We start from the raw sequence: 22,049 nt of genomic DNA on the forward strand, positions 1-22,049 counted from the left end.
TAGTGACATCCAGTCACAAAACAGTTACTGAGTTCAAGTGTAGATTAGGTACAGCAAAAGAGAGATTTGGAAAGTAGATGGAGATTTAGAGACCCACTTTGGCTTCTTCAGGCAAAATAATAGTGAAACAACTCAGAGAGTTGGGGCTCGAGAATCAGAAGACAGGATATGCAAGTTGGGGGACTGACAAAACATGTAACCGTTACTGTGAAATATCAGCCAAATTCCTCACAGGTCTACATTTGCCATGCTGTGTGCCCATCAACTCACATTACTATATTTCTTTTTTAACATAAGAGAAAACCAAAACGCTCTGAAACTCTCCATGCAAAATCATCCCAGAGAACAAAGTGATATGATTAAAATATTACAATTTATTAAATCATTATATTATACAATAATTATTATGAATATGCAATGATTACATTTCACAAGGAGTATTATAATAACCGAGAGCTGGTTAAACAGGTGGACTGCTCTTAAATCAGAAACTCCCTAAAAAAAGATTTCCTCTTGTAGCACATGTTTCTGATAAATGGCATAAACTTTGTTCCCCTCCAATGCCCCAGATATACAGGGTTACTAGATCAACATTTATCCGTGTACCTAAATTTATCTAATCTAAACTTGCCATAAAGTCACTGTCATACTTCAGGATTATTGAAACTAAGTCATTTGTTCCATTCTGACGTCAGTGTGGACACACCCCTGATTAGAATGCTTTGTGAAATACTATGAAAGCAAGGCAACTGAACTGAAAATAACAGCCACGTGGCATATTCAAGCAAACATTTCTTCGGACTTTAAAGAATCTCTAGGCCAACAGCCATGACTATGCTGTAGGCATTTGTCTGAGTCGTAGCCACATTATGTAGCCTATAGCATTAAAGGGACGGGGGGGGTGGTACGAAATCAGGGCACTGTTTGCTGAATCACAGCAGTTATACAACTATATGGCTTACAGGTAGAAAAAAATCATGTCGTCAGCGTTCTTTTAGCAACATTATTTGATCCAGCTCATTCCAACCTGTCAGGAAAGACACGCCAGCCTTAGTAAAGATGTAACATCTCAAAGAACCTCTTCTAAAACTTCACTCCGAGGTGTCGTATAACCTTTTACTAATAATATGGTGTTAGAAGTTATGCCTGGGTTTGACTGTGATTAGACAGAAACGTTGTTTTAACACCACACCTCCTATGTGGAACTTTCCATCCTTAATGGTCAAGGGCATGAGGTAAGAATATGACAAAACGTTCACAGAGGAGTGTCCCCCAGCTCATTTATTACCTAACAGTCATCTGTGTCAGGCTGTGCTAGTCCTTTACATTTCCACAGGGTTTGAACCACAGTCAAAATGTTCCTCTGTACGCACTCTCTACATGATCACTACATGAGTAAGTCCAGAGCAATTAGCTTGATCAGTCCAGTGTCTTTCATCTAAAACCTCAGTCTCTGAGTGCTGGGTCCATCTCATTAGCTATCCTTATATTTAACATAACTGTGTGTTTTTAAATTACATTTAATTATATAATATACACTGTAAAAGCTGAGGGTTAACATTAAACCCCAAACACCGTGCCACTAACATACCATAGACAAGCACCTCACACAAACTTGACTAATACTATAAACAAGCATTTGCAATAAGTTTGAAGTGCCGTTAGCCTTGGTTTGATTTCCAGCTTTCAAAAACAACAATTACACACAGACTATTTGATCAAGTCTTGAGCCTACACGATATACTTTTAACCATATCTCATTCAGGTAATCAAGGCCTTGATGATTTAAGTGTTTGTCCTGAAACTGAAGCGCCATGTCTTGTTATTCTAAAATAACAATAAATAAGCATGTACCTAAGACATGACTGATACTAAGAGGTTGAACTACATGTTCCAGACCAACACTGATACTAAACATATGTATCAAAACAGAGAGAGAGAGAATACCCTTGAAAGCTAATTCATCCAATTCATTCGGTCTGATAGTAAAACATGTTAACAAGAGTTTATACAATTATCTACATCATGAAACAAATGTTAAATTAAAAAGAAAAATCATATCTCAAAGTGAACGCATGTGCCACAGTTACTATATTCCTTGTGACACACATAAGCTCCTGAGAAATCCACTGGTCTCTCTAGAAGGAAAACAGGCCTTTGGAAAGCTTTTGGGCTATAAAACACAGGGCAATAAAGATACATCTCCAGTCCTCAGTGAATCCAGTCCTCTGTATTCTTATCATTCGGTTAATAAAAAAAAAAAGAAATGAATTCAACTCACGAATTTCAGTGGATGTTGAAAATCGTGTCACCATTTTGCTGTTCTGTGTTTGCCAGTTTGTGAAACCTGCAAATGGCGGCATAAAGAGTTTGACGGTTCAATATTTGAGAAGCGACGTGGGGAACGTATCGTTTGCTTATGATAGCGGAGAAATGGGAGAGGCCAGCAATAGCGCCAAAGATCATAAACCCAGAGGTTCTCATTATGAGCCCTGACCAGGCTGGTCAATCTATGGTGATGCCATAAAAGCTACAGAGAGAAAGGGAAATTAACTTTCCAGGGTTTATCTGACATGTTACCTCATGTAGACTACTTGGATTGGACTCCTCATCTCTTACACAATATCTACTCTCAGCCCTAGAAATGATTCAGATGTCTGTGATTCGGTTTCTTTACTTTACTGTCAAATGTGACCACTGATGCCAATTCCATCTGTCAGATCCCACATATTTGACAGAGCAACACATATCCAAAGTGTGAGACAAGCTATAATTAAGTAGTGGTGCTAAACTGAGCAGATGCAGCTGACAATATATCTCAAGGGTTGAGACTTCTCTGCTGAAAATCTCAATGCAAACAGTAAACAAGGAGTGGTGGTTGCCAAGAAATGAGCTAAGGAGAAAACTTGTTAATATGATCAGAGCATTGACTGTATGGAATGGACAGGCAGGCAATCTTAAAGGAGTTGGCTTTGGGCATACTGATGGTGGATTAACCCTTATGACATCACACAAACAAAAATAACCCAAAAGAATTACTCATTCAACCCCTAGACATAAAACAGATACTGATAAAATTGATGATGTGCGTCTGACCAAGCTCATTTAATGTGAGTTATCAGTATAGGGAAAAAAAAACAGGAAACTCCGAATTCCACTCTATGTTGCATTAGAGCAAAAAAAGCATTTCTGACATAATAGTTCAAGAGGACATGCTGATGGTACAAATGGTGGCTATTATTTACTAAGATAAGACTTCCTACACTCAGTTTAAGACTCTCTAGATGTTAAAGAGTCCTTCCCAGTATTTCCCAGTATGGTTGTAAGTAATGGCTGCCACTAGAACAAAAAAATCCACCAATGGAAATTGTGAGGAAAACAGATGTCAAAAATATCTAGAGCTTTGTGAAGTACTACTACACACTGCTTTATTTATAAAAAAAAAATAAAAAACAGCACTGACATTAGAATAGTTCAGAATTTTTTTCTACTATACAATCATAACTCAAGATGTATCTGTTAATATTATCCATCAAACATTGCTTAAATATAAGCAAAACAGTTACAAAATACATGATGTAGTAATAAACTATCAGTCTGCAAATGCAATTTCCTGTGTGCTCAGTACGCACACAGTGTACTTTACCTGTCTGAGACTCAAGAGTAAGAAAAGCCACATAAAAGTCAAAAGCCAAACTCCATGCCCCATTCAGTCCATCACTGACACCATATTCTCCGGGCTCAGTTATGTTACTGTGGTAATGTATGAAGGACTGAGCATTCAATGAAGCCTAATGATTGGTTGTTTGCACAAAAATAGAATCTGTGGACTTGCCTAAATGAGGCAATTTTCCTACAGCATTCACAGAAGTCTTCATACTGGGAAAGCATTGTGATGAAAAAAAAAAAGTCAGTTAGTTCCTCTTCTTAACTCATCATTTGGACAGCCTACCAGGGAAAATTTAAGATCTGTGGATATTTCTTTCTTAACCATGAATTGCGAGAAAAAGGACAAATGTCAAAATTACAGAAATGTAATTTTTTTATGTAAAAAAAAATCCAAAAAGAAGGTATTTTGAATACATGACCCAGTTCTAAAAAAAAAAAAAAAAAAAAAAAAAACAGAGAGCCACCAGTAAGAGTTGTCTAACACTATCATTGGCACAAAAGCATCTACATGCCCACATGCAAATAGATATAAAGCTATTTCATGTGTGTGGCTGTATGATCATGACTTACTTAATGTGAAATGCACAATACCAGTTTTAATGAGCCAGAGCCAGTTTTGTAGCAGACTGTGATAAATACAGTTGCTGCGTAAGTTCCCGTACTTCAACAGAACTCACCCGGCCACACATCTTGTTGTCTTGTAACACTTCTTTTCATAAACCCTATGGCATCGCTGGTTTGATGCACCACTCACAAAAGCTAACCACCCACAGTGTGTATGTTCAATATGTGTTCTTCCCTGAAGAGTTTTCCCTGAGATGTCAGCGGGGGGGGGGCTTGGGTTGTTGTGTTGCTTTGGTGCCAATCAAGTCCCTGATTTACTCCAATTCAGTGGGCATACCCTACAAGAATCACCTGCGGACACCAACCATTATTAGCTCAAAACAAATATAAAACCAATCACTAATTATGTCTCTGTTTTTGCACATCTTGAAAACATGCATGTGCTAAATATGCCAATAAATCAGACTCTATAAATTTTGCTATCTATGTAAAGCGCCATAAAACATATTGTCTGTAATTGCATGTCAGAGAAAAGCATGGGAGTTGGCCCTGTACTGTAATCATGGAGACTATGCACAGGTTTACATATGGTGTGTATATTACATAAATGGACATGCCCTTTATACCTGCATAGAAGATGATATGCACAAAAAGAATTCAAACGAAAAACTGAATAAAGGACAGCGCAGCATTTAACAGCCTATGGACTAAGCATTGCCGGCAGCTGGTGTAAAGTCTTTTATAGGTCCTTCATGCCATTGTGAATTCAGAAACTCTTACTCTTTAATGAGAATACCACAGCCCTGTACAACTACCTGGTACAACTAAAAGGCATGTGACCTCATAAAACAGATGCAAACAAAACTGAAAAAAGAAAAAAAACGGAGTTGAGTTTACTTTACACCCAGACTCATTCTTTCCTTGCAGTGGCTCTTTTAAAAAATATATAACCTTCCATTCTAGGCAATGTCCTGTCAGAAGTGCTTCTACGCACTTTTAATACTAGTTATAAAATTCATCACTTAGTCATAAGGTATGTGGTGCATTAGAGGGAAATATCATGCGCAAACCCAGCTCATTTCAGTAAGCTATGCGGTTCGCGTGGGAAGTGGTCACACATATCACTCTTCTCCTGACATGTGATTCACTGCTGATACTGCATAAAGCATAGCTACTAAGAAGAAGTTTATAAACCCTACTGAGTATAGGATAAACTTAAGAGTTATTCCAGAAAATAAACGGTTATCTAATATTGTCGGTCTACGATATTTTACTTCAAACAATGTAGCCGACGGAATTCAACTTCCTGAGGGATCTTAATTCTGATTTCTAAATTAAAAGCTAAGGAATTCCAGCATTTACATGTCTGCCAGCCTGCACCTTGTTCACAGTGCCAATCCTTTCCCGGGACAATATTGGCTCCACCCCCTTAACATCATTGACTTGCACAACTGAACAATTGTCAGGTGACAGCCCACAATCACCTCCCTCTTACAGCTCAACGTGTTCTATTTTTCTTAACCTGGGGGATGGAATGAGGACAAACACAACACCCACTCCCCAGGCATGGGCTACCGCAACAATAATCTGGCCTATTCAAATTTCTAGTTGGCAGCTGAGGGGTAATTTCTGGCCATAAAAATGGGATCTTTAGTGTCTCCTTGGACAAAAGGTCAACTGTAGCTTATGGACGAGAGTGTCCTCTTGACACTGATATGTGTATACCAGCTAAGAAGGAAAAACCCACCAGTCTCATATATATAAAACTTACCCTGCTGGGTAGAATGTGTTTGAATTCCTCATTCTAAGTCTCCTTGTACCTAAGAACTGAAGTCTGCCAGTCTGAGCTTGTTTGTGGACACAAACATTTGCAACACTGCAAGAGTGTGTTGCCCAATGAAAACGGGAAGAGCAGTATGAAAACATGATGCAAATCTCTCACAAGACTGAGGAACACATTCAATACAACATAAGACCCCTAGTCAAGATTGGTGAGCAGAAACAGCATTTACCATCAGGGAGATCAATAAATGACAAATAGTGCTAGGTATAAATGTAGCGTAATAATCTTGCCTTCTCCTGTTTGAATTTACCGAGTGAAAACTTTTTTGAGACTCCATAACCAACAATGAAATGGTGAGTGCGTGTGAAACCAAAACTCACCTGTTCATTCTTAGTATCTGAACATATAGTAAAATTTCCCAGAAATGTATTGCCATTATTCAAAGAAATTGAGAGCTCCTGTTCATATAACCTGAATGCAAACTCAAGCAGAGCAAAGAATCTTTCTTGGAAGAGACACGGTGTTCCCTTGCACTACCAATCTAACAGGTTCTTTCTGGTTATCTCATTACATTATGCAGACAGAGACTTCACTTTAGATATCTGTCCAGCACTGGAAGTATGACAAATTAAACAGGTGACCAACCAACAGATCAGAATATGAGTTTGAATACCAGCTACAATCCATTTGTGACAAGCAGGTTCTCTAAACAATACAAGCATGGAAAGACACAAATATTGTCTCTCAGACCCAGCCCACTACTGTTCCTAATGCCAAGGAGGCCAGAGCTGTTTAGACCAGCCTCTCAGCTCAGCACAGTATAATGATCCAATTACATGCACTGACTTGTTGACGGTGCTTTGTGTGTGGAGCCAACCTGACACGGCAGCCCCCGCCCTTCCTTGTGTCACAGAAACTCTGTCCCTAACAGAACCTCTAAACACACACACACACACACACACATACACACACACAAAGCTAATCTTTTCAACAGGCTCCAAGTCTCATTCTAAAAGCACTGGTCCTGCAGCTAATTTACAATCCAAATTAGAGACAATGAGGGGACAGGAGAGAAGAGGAGGTGAGGGACATGATTAGAAAGTTGGGTCCATACAGTCCTCCTGCCTTATAGGGGGGGTGAGTAAGATAAGAAAACCATTTGGCTGAATCTGATCACTGTTCTACATAGCTGAGTTTAGGGGATGTGTTTGTGATGTGTCAGTTAGAATTAAAAAAAAAAAAAAAATCCCCAAAGTTTCCTTTCAAAATTTACACCACTGAGCAAAACCACTGGAAAAGTCACAGCAAAGAAACACTCTCTTTGCAATCATAAGGGGAAAAACAGGCTCCACACGCATTCTGGACAATGGATCAACTTGAATTTCAAGTGTATTAGGTCATAACATGATATTAAAATCCACAGTTTCAGTTTAGAGTACAGATAGTTTCCACGAATTCTCGATTAACTTCCAAACTTTGGTACAACACCCACCGAAGAGCACTGTCAGTTCTTGAACCACTCTGATGACAATCTGATCTTGAAAAACGTAGTCATAGTGTGTGTTGTGCCTAACTCGCCACCAGACGCTAATTAAAAAGAGTACAAATTTAAACAAAAGTGCTCGCATTCCGTTCTGATAAACTTCCTAAATATCGAGGACATTGTGACACATTGTGAGAGTGACTTCAACAGTTTTGAATTTTATGAGTTCTGCCTGACTTGTATAGAGAATGCAGCGCAAAACCAGGCACTTGTATTGTATGGGTGTGAACTGTGGTTAAAGTTGTGCATGGCAGCAGAGGAAGCACAGCAGCGCTGGCTTTTTTTTTTTTTTTGTTTGTTTGGTTTTTTCATTTTTTTGTTTTTTGTGAAAGAGGAACTGCGTGGCGTGTCTAACTTAACACCTACATTCGTGTAAGAATAAAACTGACACGATGTTCACTCGAGCAACCATAAAACAAAAAAAAAAGGCATAAATGTGCTCTGCATTAAACAAGTTACTGCTTACTGAGTATAAAAGTCATGGGCGGAAAAGCGTGTGCTTTGTTTGACTGAGTGCCTGTCAATGGGAACCTGCTAGCTGTAGGTCAAACAGGATGGGCAACATTCAGACAAAGCTCCACATACAGAATGCGATCCTGATAGGCCGGTATGAAATCAAACAGAAATCTATAGGCAACTGAAAGAGGCAGTAACCAGAGCAAGAATTACCACAAAAATGGGCAAAGGTCGCATCCACTACACCTACAGCCCTGCTTCATTTGTTCTGTGCAGTCAAAGCAACTTTTACAAGAAATTTGGTTCTGTAATTAATGTCATGATTGAGGGTGCTGTGAGAAACAATAAGTTGTGTTTCCACACAGAAACCCACTCAAAACCATCATGCAGGCTTGGTCAGCAGGCTTGCAAAACACGACTCCCTACTCAACTCTAGCAATCCATATAAGGTAATGAATCTTTGAAAAAAAAAAAAAAAGCCATGTGACTTTGAAATATAAAATATTACTTTTGAAGCTGGTCAGGCATTAAATAAACCCTTGTTTAGAATGCAGATTCTACTTTGATTCAGACTAGGATTAGACAGTGTAGACTGAAATGATAATTTTCTAAATTTACAACTTAAAAATGTACACATTCATTATGCCAGAGAGAGGTGCATACCACATAGAAACAAAAAAATACCACTTTTGCAGTTACATATTTTTCAAATACAATCTAATGTGTCTTTTTTGATACTCATTACAGTACTCAACATCTCTACATCTCTTACTTTTTATACTTGAGTATAAAAAGCTGCCAAAATTACACTTTACCAAACACAAAATCGCCATACTTATTCAACAGAAGTAGAATTCAGGTTCAAATCTATAGAAAAGCATTCAGGCATCACTCTGAAATCTACAGTCTTCCATGCAAATATGCTCGACTGTTTAGGCATTTCAGAGAGTATTTTAAGCTGCACACAATTACAGATTCTATAACATACCTGCGTGTTGTTTAAAATAGTAGACTGAAACAATTCAATGAAACAAAAAAGTATCAAAAATGAATAGATGTTTCACTAACCTCAGAAGCACAAGGCTTTCGTGTGTCAGTCTTCATGTTTCTGGCAGATGTGTTAGCTTTGGCTTACAATAAAAAAAAAAAAAAAAAAGCTGAGAGAAAAAAAAGTGAGTATGGTGGCAGGGTGAAAAAAAAAAAAGATAATCCAAGGGTAGGGTGTGCCTAGAGCGAACGGAGCGACATACTGAAGGTGTTCGAAAAACGTCCTTCTCTTTAGCTCTCCCTCTCAAATCGATAGCAGATAAGACAGAAATGAAAAGGGAGTAAGAGGGGGGTAATGGCTGCGGATCGAAATTAAAAACGAGAACTGAACTGAGTTCTCTCGGTGTGACTCATCACACACAACAGCCATTAGCAAGAGGACTAGAAAAGCAGAACTCATGTACCTGGCCAATCAACCGTAAGGGCAGGCCTCGTATGCAAATCTCTTCAGGTGAGCTCTGCTTGTAGCTTCCATTGGCTGAAGACTGCAGTTGGGGGGAGGGGAAAGGAGGACAAAGTAACAGTCAGACGACACCTTGAGCAATGCAGAGGACGCAAGACCTGTTTCTGTTAGGAGGGAGTGTTGAAAAAAGTGTTGTAAAATAGTAAAAGTAAAGCACGACCTGGTATGCACTCAAGGCAGACTTTGCCTTTGGGAAATAAGAGTGAATTCAGGATTCAGAGAAGAACAGGAAAAAGAATAGAAACCCAGCTGAAGGCCGTCTTAAGAGTGAGTAAGAGTCACTGTTTCGCTGGGAAAATGCTCAACCTGGATCCAGACTATCTCTCGAATCTTTGCTTTGATCTCATGGTCCAGAGTAAACAGTGGAAGAGCAGAGAGAGAATACAACCATGGGGGGTGGCCCTGCAGGCACTGAAGGTCCCCCTAAAGCTGGCATCATGTTTAATACAAGAAAGACTTGAAAGCATGGAGGGGGCTGTAAAGAGAGACCAGGAGAAAAGACTGGGAACACTGGCCCCACTATTCCTCTGAGTATGGGCATTCATCTCTGAATCTTCAGCTGATAACTAGAAAAGAGAGACCTCACCGTCATGGTTTTTGACATCTCAGCCCTTTACAAACTGTCACTGCAGTGGTTTGTCCCACTGAGTTAGAGAGTTTCAGAATTACAACTGTCTTACTGGCCCTAGGGTCAAGTGTGTCATGTTTCCATGACATTTAACGGTGCAGCTTGTGACAACTGTAAGCTCCTCTCCGGTGATTGTGTGGTGATGAGCACACCTGCCCTCTCCAGCCTGAAACCCTGGGTGAGCTAATTAATGTCGGTCTGCCACTGAATCACCAGCATGACACAGCCCCCTCCCCCCTCAGTGTTCATGTTGTGTGTGTGTGTGTGTGTGTCTGTGTGTGTGCATGTGTGTGTATGTGTGTGTATGTGCGCGCGCTTGTCAAGCAGCACTATCTGAGACCATCCAGCTGACAAACAGGAAGTCGAGGTCTGTGGTGTAGCTTAGTGAGAAGAGAGATGCATTAGAAAAGTGTTTCAGTCGAGGGGCCACATTAGGGCGTAAATAGCAGCTTCAAGCAGTTGCACAGTAGAAAACTTTTGGACTGATGGGCAGCAATCTCAAAAACTCTCTCATAGCTGCAGTAGCCATTTTGCTCTTGGTTTCTTAGTAATTACTTGCCCATCACCTGGAGTGCTTTAATATTCCTATGACTCAATATGCAGTCAAGCATCTTAGGCAGCCCCCCGTCCAGAGACGAACTGCTGAAATGGGTAATAGATGAAATGAAGCAAGACTGACTTGCTTGACAAAACCCAATGTGGGTTTTCTAAAAGCACAACCAGTACATTTCTGATTTGCCATTCAAATCATAAAAAAAAAAAAAACAAGTTTAGACACGACTGAAATGGATGATGTTTTTTTTTGTTTGTTTGTTTTGTTTTGTTTTGCATTGTTGTTTTTTTTTGTTTTTTTTTTTTAAATCCAATTCAGCGTGGAAATAAGATTGAATATAACTGAAAAACCTCTCCTTCAAACACTAGCACATGCGTTTGATGTTTGATTGATAGTTGACGGCACATCCTCTATGGCAGAGCATTCCGATTACGGGACAATGGAAAGATCAAAGTGATGCATCACCGCAGCATATTTCAGAGAGGGCTGATAAATCACATAAGAAGGCAAAGAGAGTACAAATAAATCACACTTGGGTTTTTAAATGTCAAATTTTGTCTCTGTGTTGGCCCACTTTCGGCCTTAATGATTGCATTACTGTGTCAAGGCAAAAAATACATTTTATTTCTGTTAAAAAAAAAAGAAAAAAAAAACGTGTTGCACTCACTTCCTTAGAGCATTAGTTTGTCATCTTGGTTTTGCCTTAGTTACACATTGCATAATATACGTACATGCTTTGATGTGTCGCTGCCAGACGCCTGAGTTGGCTGTTGCATTATTCTCTTCAATATACTTAGTCATAATACTTGCTTAGCAACATTGACTGGCATCACTAAAGGGGAGGTTCACCTTTTTCCACACTGGGCCATTCTAATATATTTGCTAAGATATCTGTAACCACCGCAGTCTGTTTTTCAGTCAATGAAGTGCATTTTAGTTCCTTTTTTTTTTTTTCATCAAAAAGTTCACTTTCTGAGGTGACCCAAAATGCAAGTAATAGCTTTTAAATGAGGTTCATCTATCATTATTTCATTCCAAAAATTATGTATTTATGTTGAAGTAATTTAAAAATGAAGATCTGTTTCTAACTCATGTCAGGACTTCCACATTGTGTGTAATGTGGCTTGGAACTATATTCTTTGTCTTCATGGGATGCATCTTGTGCTACTGGATGTAAAGGTCAGTCCCCAAAAGTTGTAAAACAGCACACTTACTGGTTTTCAAAATATAAACAACAAACTATGCTGCTAAATATTGGTCTATAGAACTAACACATCAGAAAAATCCTGTCAGGGATTAAATTAGGGAAGTATAATGAGCTATTATGTCAAAATGGATGGACTTCTTTTATGTCCACCATAATATATTACACATCTTTGGACAAAAGAACAACTCTGAGCATCAGTGTAGAACTTTGCACCTAAAAGATCTGTACATTTGGATCAACACATAGCTTACGGAAACTATTTTACCATAGGTCATGAGAAATACGATCAAGAGGTTGCAGTACTACACGTACAAGGGAAACAAAGATCATTTTACATGAAATCATGTAAATCACGATAATATGTAAACCCAATACTTTTTAGAACTCAGTGTTATTCCCTTGTAGCTATCTCTACACACAACCACTTCTAAGAGTGATATTTTCAACCAACAGGTGGACTACAAGTCTGACCTTTAAGAAGGTCATTTAAAACACATGTGAAAAAGAGAAACTACTGTTACCAGTAGCACAGCAAATTCTATTTACTGGAGCTGTACTCAGTCAATTATCATCTATATTTCTATGCCAACTATAGAGACAGATCAAAATCCAAACGATATGTCAACATGTGTAAGGTTACTGTATACATAGAGGGACCTCTGGACTGTGGAGTAAACTATGACCAAGTTTAACAACTGATTTAAAAAATAAACCCTGACACCTCAATAAAAATTTCAACAAACTGTGTTTCAACATTTCAGATATTGTATCAAAGCTATAAATGAACATGTGTATTTAAGGATAGACCATGCACCGCACAGTGAAAGACTGTCAGGGATTTTCAGCGTGTTCCTTGTCGTCAGAACCTCATCATGTGATGCCGCTGACTAAGTGCATAAACACACCTTTCCTTTACAGCCTAAAAATAAAGGCGCCATAGACTCCTCTACTACGGCTGCAGAACAGAGTCCAAACCAAAGAGTGCTGCAACAAAAAGGCCACATTTACTGCAGCGTGTCCCTTTTAAAGTGCAGACACCGCATTTTCACCCCACACACAGCTGTCAGACACATCTACAATATGTCCCTCTCAGCCAAACATTATTTTAAGTGAAAACATAACGAAATACAGATGTTAAAAAAACAGTTGTGGCCATAAAAGTTGAATGTAGCTCTCTTTAAGGGACTGATGTAGTTCTCTTCTAAGGACCATTAAAACTGGCTATCCAAACTGGCTGGCACCATGTCCTATCTCAATACAGGTGACTTACACATACTTCAGTTTGTGGTCTTCTGGCTAAGCTTCGCTTAACATAATTGTTTCGGGACTCAGTGAGTCAATGTGCAAGTTGAATAACATTCAGCTCCAACACTGATCGACTGAGTCCTGAGGTACATGTTACACTGAACTTACAATACATTCAACTCATATATTGATTTACTGATAAATGAGGTAACATGAGGTAACTGACACGCCATTCAATCAGTCAACATGGGACGCTCCCTAACATCCAAGATGACATCACTGAAAAGTCAGAATCATGTGCGCTGACTAAAAGAGATGGAAAAAATCCCTAAAATAGGTCAAACCCTGAGAATACAAACCTGAAAGCCAAAGTTTTTTTTCCCCAAGGCAGGCAGTGTGGTTTATGCAAGGGAGATGTCAGATGATGATTGGCTCCTGTGTCACGGGAAACCCAGGAAAGCCCTTTGCACTGTGGTAGCAGGGTATGATAGCAACTCTCAGGGGAGCTACAGTAACTACGGGGAGAAAGGGCAGCTAGGCATTATAATTAAACCCACTGAGACGGACAACAAAGTGAACACCGTACAAAGACTGTGACTTTCATTTGAAACTAAATCAAAATTGTACGTTTTGAACGAATCTTCAGCTGACAATTATGCTTTGCAGTCTTCTGTATTGCGGTCATAGTGTTATATGATTGTGTCATTTAAAATGAAACATTACTAAGAAGACTAAAATTAAATTTAGCTCTCTTCATATCTCATGGGACAAAAATGGAATCTGTTACTTTTTTTTTTGGTTCACTTCATTGAGTAACTGAAGGTTACTCTGTTTGTCAAACACCAAGCTTCTTATTTCTATGGCAGCAAAAATAGGAGACAGACTCATGGCTTATCAGCTGAGAGAGGTGAAAGACAACAGCACACAGCCTGAATGACTGCACAAAAACATAAGGCTAGATGGTGGCATGATGGAAATTCCAACACCGTACACATGACTAATCATTCCTTCCCCTAGACATGACCAAGTCTTACGGAACACCCAATCAACAACTTTAAGGAAGCAGACCAACACTGTCACCAGCCATTGATCTGGTAACAACAGTCGACCAAAATATCAGATTTTCAGGGCAATGATCTTGGAAGATGAATTTTCCCCGTTACATGGAAGGAGAGCATAAGGGGTATGTGATGAAATACTTACCTTGACAGATTTGACCATGACAGCTTCATGTGAAAACCAGTCGAAGAGGCATTTAACGATGACATGCTGCCTTATCCCACTCAAGATCATAATTACAGTACACTGCTAGTGTGCTAGAGAAAAGAGTGTTTAGAATAACTGTCTGTTATAAGTATCTTTATGCCATGGTATATTGTTTTTCTTCCTATTCCTCATTTAGATACACCAAATAAAACATGCAGCAGACATTCACAGTAAAGGAGGGGAAAATGTGAGTGAGTGAGTGATTGCGCGAGCGAGCGAGTGAGAGAGAGACTTTTAAGTAAACTTGCCAGGTTCTAACTAAGAAAAGTAATCAATATACTTAGCACAAATTCTTTCACCACTAAGCTAAATCAGTTGTGCAAAAAGTCATATATTTCTGTCTTTCTTTGTGCTCCATATACATGGCCTCACTTTCTTATCTTCATTGTGTAAAATTAGACACGGGAGACATACACAGTGTGTGTGTGTGTGTGTGAGAGAGAGAGAGAGAGAGAGAGAGAACTAAATCAGATCCCACTGGATTATGGGCTATTAGCTCTGGTTAGGCTATCAAGTGTTCTGCTTCAACTGCTTTGTAATATCATGTTACAGTTTTAGCTAGTTCCTCATTACCTGCGTTCAGGAGGAAGAATGACACCACTTAAATACCTGACGTGTTTAAAGACTATTTTTATCTGTTTTATCATGCCTACAACATGTTTATAACATCAATGCATTATAATCAAGCAGTCGTGAAAACCATGGAATTTTCAACCAACCGTTTTGAAACTGGGGACATGGGTGAATTTTATAAAGCACAACTCTGTTCAAAGTCCCTTAACGTTATTCAACTGAATCCTTCAGACACAATACAACCAATGAGAAACATCATCTGATCATACAAAGCCTAGACAAGCTTGAATTTAAATAAATGTCCTGGCATGTAAGTGTTTTGCTACATGGGTTAGCAGGGGTCCCTAATTTACTGCCGTTTGAGCATAATCTTGTTTAAAACTTACTAACATCCAACAAAACAAAGTTGCGGAGGCTGGTTTGAACAGACAAATTACTACCTGTCAGACAACATACTGCCACAAAAAAGTGTCCCATTAAACATTAAACGGGAAAAAAAAGCAAGGCCAACATTCCAGAAAGTTCACATCACACCTACACAGCTATACAGTATCAGTTCTGTGACAAGAGCAAGAGCTGGACAAAGGTAAAGTCTAGAAAGACCAATAAAAACAGTGAAAGGCTCTATCTAAATATCAGGGACACCTACACAAAGCCACTGTGAACAGCTACTGCAAACTTTTACACAAATATAAAACTGGTTAAGGCTTGACATGGTAACAACAACCACCTGTTATTGATTTAACTTGGTGAAAAATCAGTTTTTATGGGGAGGCTACGGTCTTCGGAAAACATTATCTTGAATGAATACCTAATGATAGAGTATGGTTAAATAATTCAGAGACCTGGCCTTAGGGAAGAGCAAGTCATTATTGTGAAACTGCCTTTACAAAATGCTGCCTAGTTGTTGTTTTTTTTTCAAGCACTCATTTCCCATACTGTCTTATAAGTAGAAGCCGAGTGGTTCTTTTAAATGCTCTCAATGAGGTGTTGCCTTACAGAGCTTTTTTATACCTGTGAAATTTCACACATCAGCCTGTTTATGCTATCTGCTAAATGAGTTCTCAGTGCTTCTTCCTTAGAGGATCATTCAAAGCACCATATTCACTTAAAAAAAATCATTTTGCACTATTGGACACAACTGCTGCGCACTGATGTTAAGACAACGAGGACTCCAAGTTAGTGAAGCGTTGAACAATGATCAATGTGCAAAAAAAACCTGACTGTTGACAAACCATGAATGCCATATGAGAACAGCTGCTGCTCATGATAGAGGCATAGCGTTAATGTGTTAATGGCATTTATTTTTAACATGTTTCAGAAACTGTTAGCATTCACTTCATACATTACGAAAACAAAGAGGAATCTCACCGAGATGTACTGTAAGATCTGTGATAGTTTGTTTTGCCCAATGAAAATGGAACTCTGAAACACTGAACACAAACATAATGACAACTTGTTTCCCCAAACATTTGTTGTTGCTCTAATTGCCACTTGCACAATACCTTTAAAAAAAAGAAAACACAACTAGTGTGATCAGTGCTTCAGTGTGAACAAGAGGAGAAGGCTGTTTAAGTCTATGTGTGGAGACAATACATAAACATTTAACACTGCTGTGTAAAATGTTGTAGCCTAAATATTGTGGTCTAATTCGTGGCCTAAATGTGGATGGTTTGCCAAGTTACTAGATGTAACCACTGAAGAAATATCATACATCTCTATACAGCCACTAGCTCCTGACAGTCAAAGTACAAATGACTAAGGGATTAAACATTGAAGCATGATGAATGATGTTTGGAACAAAAGCAGCATCATTCTGTGCTAGCAAAGAATGCAAGCGGTGTGTTCACCAGTCTGATAGGCTATCTCAAAAACAATATTGAACAACATTAAAATAATCCTAACTCTTAACATTAACCTTCAACTTACATCTGCTAAAAGGGAAAAGCATCATGTAAGTGAACAAATTAAAAAAGAACACGCCACTCCTTCAATGGTTCAGAAGTGAGAGAATATACAGCCCACAGCGGGAAATGGAAATGAGTGGATAGTACAGGACATCCGTTTTGAAAAAGAGGGTCTAAAAGAATATCTGATGGTAACATTTGGCATGTGTAATCCTCAACAGAAAGGGTAGCAAATTGAATTACTGTACTCTGTGATATCATGGCTTACTGACAGTTGGGATGCAGTGCAGTTGATCACAGAAACTGCATTCTGAAACTCTGGAGGAAATGAACCTCAGGTGACATAGACATAGATGTCGACACACCTTCACAAAAAGAGGGAACCAACTGACCAGTTCCTCCACATTGCCTTAACAGCCATCTGACACGAAAAATACACACACACAGAAGAAAAAGGGAAATACAGAGGGCTATGTACACGGGTAGTTCCTTTGTTAGGCGAAGAGTTTACTTCACTTTCTCCATACCTAGCACTGGAAATGCTGCAAAACAGCATAGCAGAGAGGAACCTCTGAAATCTCAACTTAATGGGAACCATCTCAGTTTCTTCAGAACAAACCACGCTAACAGTGCATAGATAAAAGATACCTGCATGTCTTGCTAATGTTCAGCTTACGTCAAGGGAGATATGCCTGCATATACACAACACCACCTTGTGGTTACCCACAGTCTCTACTAATTACTGTTCAGCCTTTCAAAACATTATGGTTTCTAACTATATCTGTAGATGGCAGGACAAAGCTCACTAAGACAGAACAACTGAAACAGTTTCTTAATTTAATGGCTTTAATGAATAAACTAAATATAAATAAAACAAATATTACATCAGCATACTGTCTTAAACTACAGTTAAAATACTAAATTGAAAAAGGCATCGTACTGTTTGCGTTGCACTCAACACACTTAACCAAGCAATGTGTGAGGAAGTGGCTGACAGAGCATCATTCACTGCTGCTGATTCCGATGCAGTACAGTTCTTGGATGCCTAATGTAAAAAGACAGATGTCTTCAGGGGCAGAGACAGATCAATAAGTAGTCCATTAAGTCATATATCAGGTGATTTCTGGATCATTGCTGCAAGGCCGAGACAATGAAACAAAGCATTATAGAGAAAACAGCAAACAGCCATCGAATTTCGCTGGATACCACTCACCCCTCAGCTCCCTGGACCACTACTCCATTGTGATTATGACATCATAGTCACGTGACAGTGATCAGTGATTCCATCATTTCCAGTCATGTGAACTGTTCTTCCATTCCAACTGTACAGAATAATCCATGTATAATTAACACGCATAATAAACAACTTCTGCTCCATGCTGATTGTGACATCACAGTCACAAGACAATCACCAGTTTCCTGCAGACCAACTGACAAGGGATGCATTCCCATTCTATTCCAAAGACATCTAAATGGAAAGCAGTCAGAATCCCCTCGCTTTGAAAAAGAGAGAGCCCTTTGGCAACAACAGTTCAAAGGCTGAACACGGTCATTTCACATGACTGTCAAGGCACAAAGAAGAATTACCCTAGATGTTAAAGGGAAAAGAGCAAGGGATATTTTCCACAGAAAATGAGTCTTAGCATGCACCAGGCCAGGGAGAAGACTGCGCGCGGCTGAAGGGTATATTTAGAAGTTCTTATTGAGGATAATTGGTTTCAGAAGACTGAAATTTCCAGCTATCTGTGGGCCTCTAGGGCGGGAGGGGTGTAATGGGTGGGGGTCTGCAGAACCAGTTGATTTCCTTTGTGGATAGGCTAGTTAGATAGAGAAATGCCAAAGACTTCCATCACCAGAGAGAACAAGTATTCCCAAATCATGCTCCTCCCTTAAGCACAGACGACTGAGACCACTGCAGCCAAATGAGATTCTTCTGCTTGCGTGTCCCAAAAGGCCAGCATCCTACCCCAAAAAATGTAAACATCTGGCAAACGTTTAGACAAGCAAGCAGATGGGTTGAGCATAAAGTCTTCTACGAAATTTTTTTAGAAAACTCTCCCCAGGACCCTTAGCTCAAGTTAATGTGCCTCATAAAAATGACAAAACACATACTGATTTATCCATGTGACATCTTGCCAAGCTGAGAGATACGCCATGAAAGCTTTTCATTGAAGCGAACTTTGGCAAGCAAAGTGCCCAGGTTGAATCAATGACATGAGGAAATTAGACTCAATCTGGCATATATGATTTTAAAAGCCGTAAAATAAACACAACATTACTTGGTAGCAGTAAAGGTCGCCTATCTTCTACAAACAAATCAGACAGAACAAAAAGTCGCAGGAGGGAAAGAATTTAAATTTGTCTGTTGATTGCGCTACTAAGACCATATGAAGATAACCGTTGTGGTGTATAAATGATCATCCACATGCTCACGAAGCCCAACGACTCTCATACAACAGACTCTCACAGAGCCTCAGCAGTCCTGGTCACATGCTCTCCTTCACGGTGGCAGAGCCAGTCTAAGAGTACAGTTAAGCTAAGTGTAGCCATAGTAAGGTGATAAAGCTGCCCATGTGGCTAACAAATATGCCCTGGTGGTGCTTCAGACCAGAAGCTAAGTCATATGGGTCAGTGGAAGGCCATTCAGAGTGTGTGTGTGTGGGTGTGTGTGTGTGTGTGTGTGTGTGTGTGTGTGTGTGTGTGAGTGTGTGTGGGTGTGTGTGTGGGTGTGTGTGTGGGTGTGTGTGTGTGTGTGGGTGTGTGTGTGTGTGTGTGTGTGAGTGTGTGTGAGTGTGTGTGTGTGTGTGTGTGTGGGTGTGTGTTTTTCAGCCTTTAATTTAGTACAGTATTTCACACAGACCAATTAAATCAGATGTCACATAGCCAAAAAGCATCGTGCCGGACATGCTGCACTGTTTAAGCTTGTCTAGATGAGCATCTTACTATTAATCAGTATTTACCAGTTCAAGATAAGATACACAAAGTTTAAAATTACGAAATGAACACGATACTGGATTTCTTTTTGAAGACATCTTATTTAGATTCGAAACAATTTCATTTCATTTCATTTTTCCTCTTTTGAGTAGGATAGGAGCTTTGTATGTTCAAAACAAATTAATTATTTAGGGAGAAATGGTAGCTGGTCGTGTGGGTGTATCAGTTACATTTCTTAAGAAAAGAAAAATAATAAATAACAGCCGTAGGACTTAAGCTATTTGAATATTCGAACTTACCTTTCCTGTCACGCTGTGATCACGAACATTTCACTTTATACTGATGTCTTGTTTCAGATGAGGTAGTTAGTGTCAGATCTACAGTTTCTGGAAGCACATTAACATCCTATCCCTGGGCACATCACATTATCCAGAAGTACATTCGATGTCCAGTTTTCTTCTGTGCGGAATTACAAGGGTTCTCCGATCCTTTGTCCACTTTCCTGAAGTGCATGTCAGCCAGATATTCGCTGGCACCGCTACTTTCTCGTGCCTGACATAAGGTTACACTGTTTTCAGTAAAAGCCGACGTGTGGGGAATTCCTTGAAGTCACATTTTCCCTTGGAAATGATTGGCTAGAATGCAGGGGCAGGGATTCGGTGTGAGTAAAAGAACAGACGCAGTAATGGAGTTCGAAGTGTACGATTAAATGGGTGTGCTGTTGTGATAATAGACAGATAATACAATGCTGTATTCGTTTTGTGATGCCAGATTGTCACATTAAGGCTACTATGTCTAAACCGTTGTCTCTACTGAAAGTTTTCTTCAAATAGGTCTGAAAACAATTTTGCTGTATATTTAACATTTGACCCTTTTCCTCTGGACCTCTAACTCATTAATGTAAATACATTTAGTGTTTGTGTGCGGGTATGCATATGTCTGTGTGCGTTCCAGAACCACGATATCTAAATTTAGATAGTCCCTTGTAATAACAGCTTCGACTGCCCCGCCCATAGTCCGAACAGCTCAAAAAGATACTAGAACCTTTATGATGATTATTTCGGGGATCCAGCGTGTTGTAGGCGATTGTGGAAATATGCAGATAATGAGGGTGTTTTCCTCATGTTCGAAAACGCTGCCCATGCAGTCGCTTCGCCAGTTAGCGCCTTTAGAGCAGGGGTTCTCAACCTGTTTTACCAGCTGAATCCCTTCAACTCAAATTATTTTCCTTAATTCCATACCCCCTTGAGATTTAACTAAGTGACACTGACTTCGATGCAATCTCGCGAACCCCTTGGTGCTCGCGAACCCCTAATTTAAGACCCCTTCTTTATAGCGAACTTCACAAGTCAACATATACTGCCTCCTTGAGGTAGCCTAATCCCGACAAATGTTTATATATATATATATATATATTTTTTTTTTTTTTTTTTTTTTTTTACCCAAAAATGATATATTGACCCCCCGTTTACAAAAAGCCGTATGTACAAATTAATATACTTTGCTGTAAAATAATATTAAAAAAAGAAATATAAAAGATATGGCAATCTAATGTACAGCGCCATTTAGTGGACGCGTTTGCCATTTTTGCAGTATGCACCCTTTAATTTCTTTCTTTTTTTTATGGGCAGTCACATACCTTGATTGTACTAATGTGACTTATACAAACACACTGTTTTGAAATGAACATTTGGCGAGTGCTTACTGGTATTTAGTGAAGACAAAGACTGAAGAAAATGTGAATTCCCATACCGGGAGTCGAACCCGGGCCGCCTGGGTGAAAACCAGGAATCCTAACCGCTAGACCATATGGGACGTTGCGTGAAAGGGTCGATTTTGTCTTTATATTATTATGCTGTTATTATTAATATTATTATTATTTCTCCTGTGCAGAAAACTGATGGGGGACATACTGCACGGCAAACAATAGAGAATCTCTCAGGTCTAGTGTTCGTTTAGGGAACGGCGGTTCTCGTGTAGGCTAGTTCAAGTTAGTCAAAACGTAGCATTACAGTTTGTCGCCGAAAATAATAACTTTGTTACGAATTCATCAGTAAAACTTTATTAAATATCATTTTCAAGTAACTAAGACACAGCAAAAAACATTAGATATGTTTACTGCTATTTGGTTACAAAGAAAAAATATAACGGAAACGTGTCCACCTGTTTGTGTTCCTTTGGAACCTAAGGTCTGACAGTGGCCAACAAATG

The 22,049-nt window shown here is 39.2% G+C and overlaps 1 non-coding gene across 1 annotated transcript; it reads right to left on the reverse strand.

Annotated features, from left to right (window-relative positions):
* Positions 1-21,581: 21,581 nt before the first annotated feature.
* On the reverse strand, positions 21,582-21,653 carry trnae-uuc (transfer RNA glutamic acid (anticodon UUC)). The gene has a single exon. It is a non-coding gene; the product is annotated as a tRNA-Glu (tRNA).
* Between the last annotated feature and the right edge of the window lie 396 nt (positions 21,654-22,049).

Source organism: Chanos chanos, chromosome 2 (assembly GCF_902362185.1).
Source record: "Chanos chanos chromosome 2, fChaCha1.1, whole genome shotgun sequence".
NCBI lineage: Eukaryota > Metazoa > Chordata > Actinopteri > Gonorynchiformes > Chanidae > Chanos > Chanos chanos.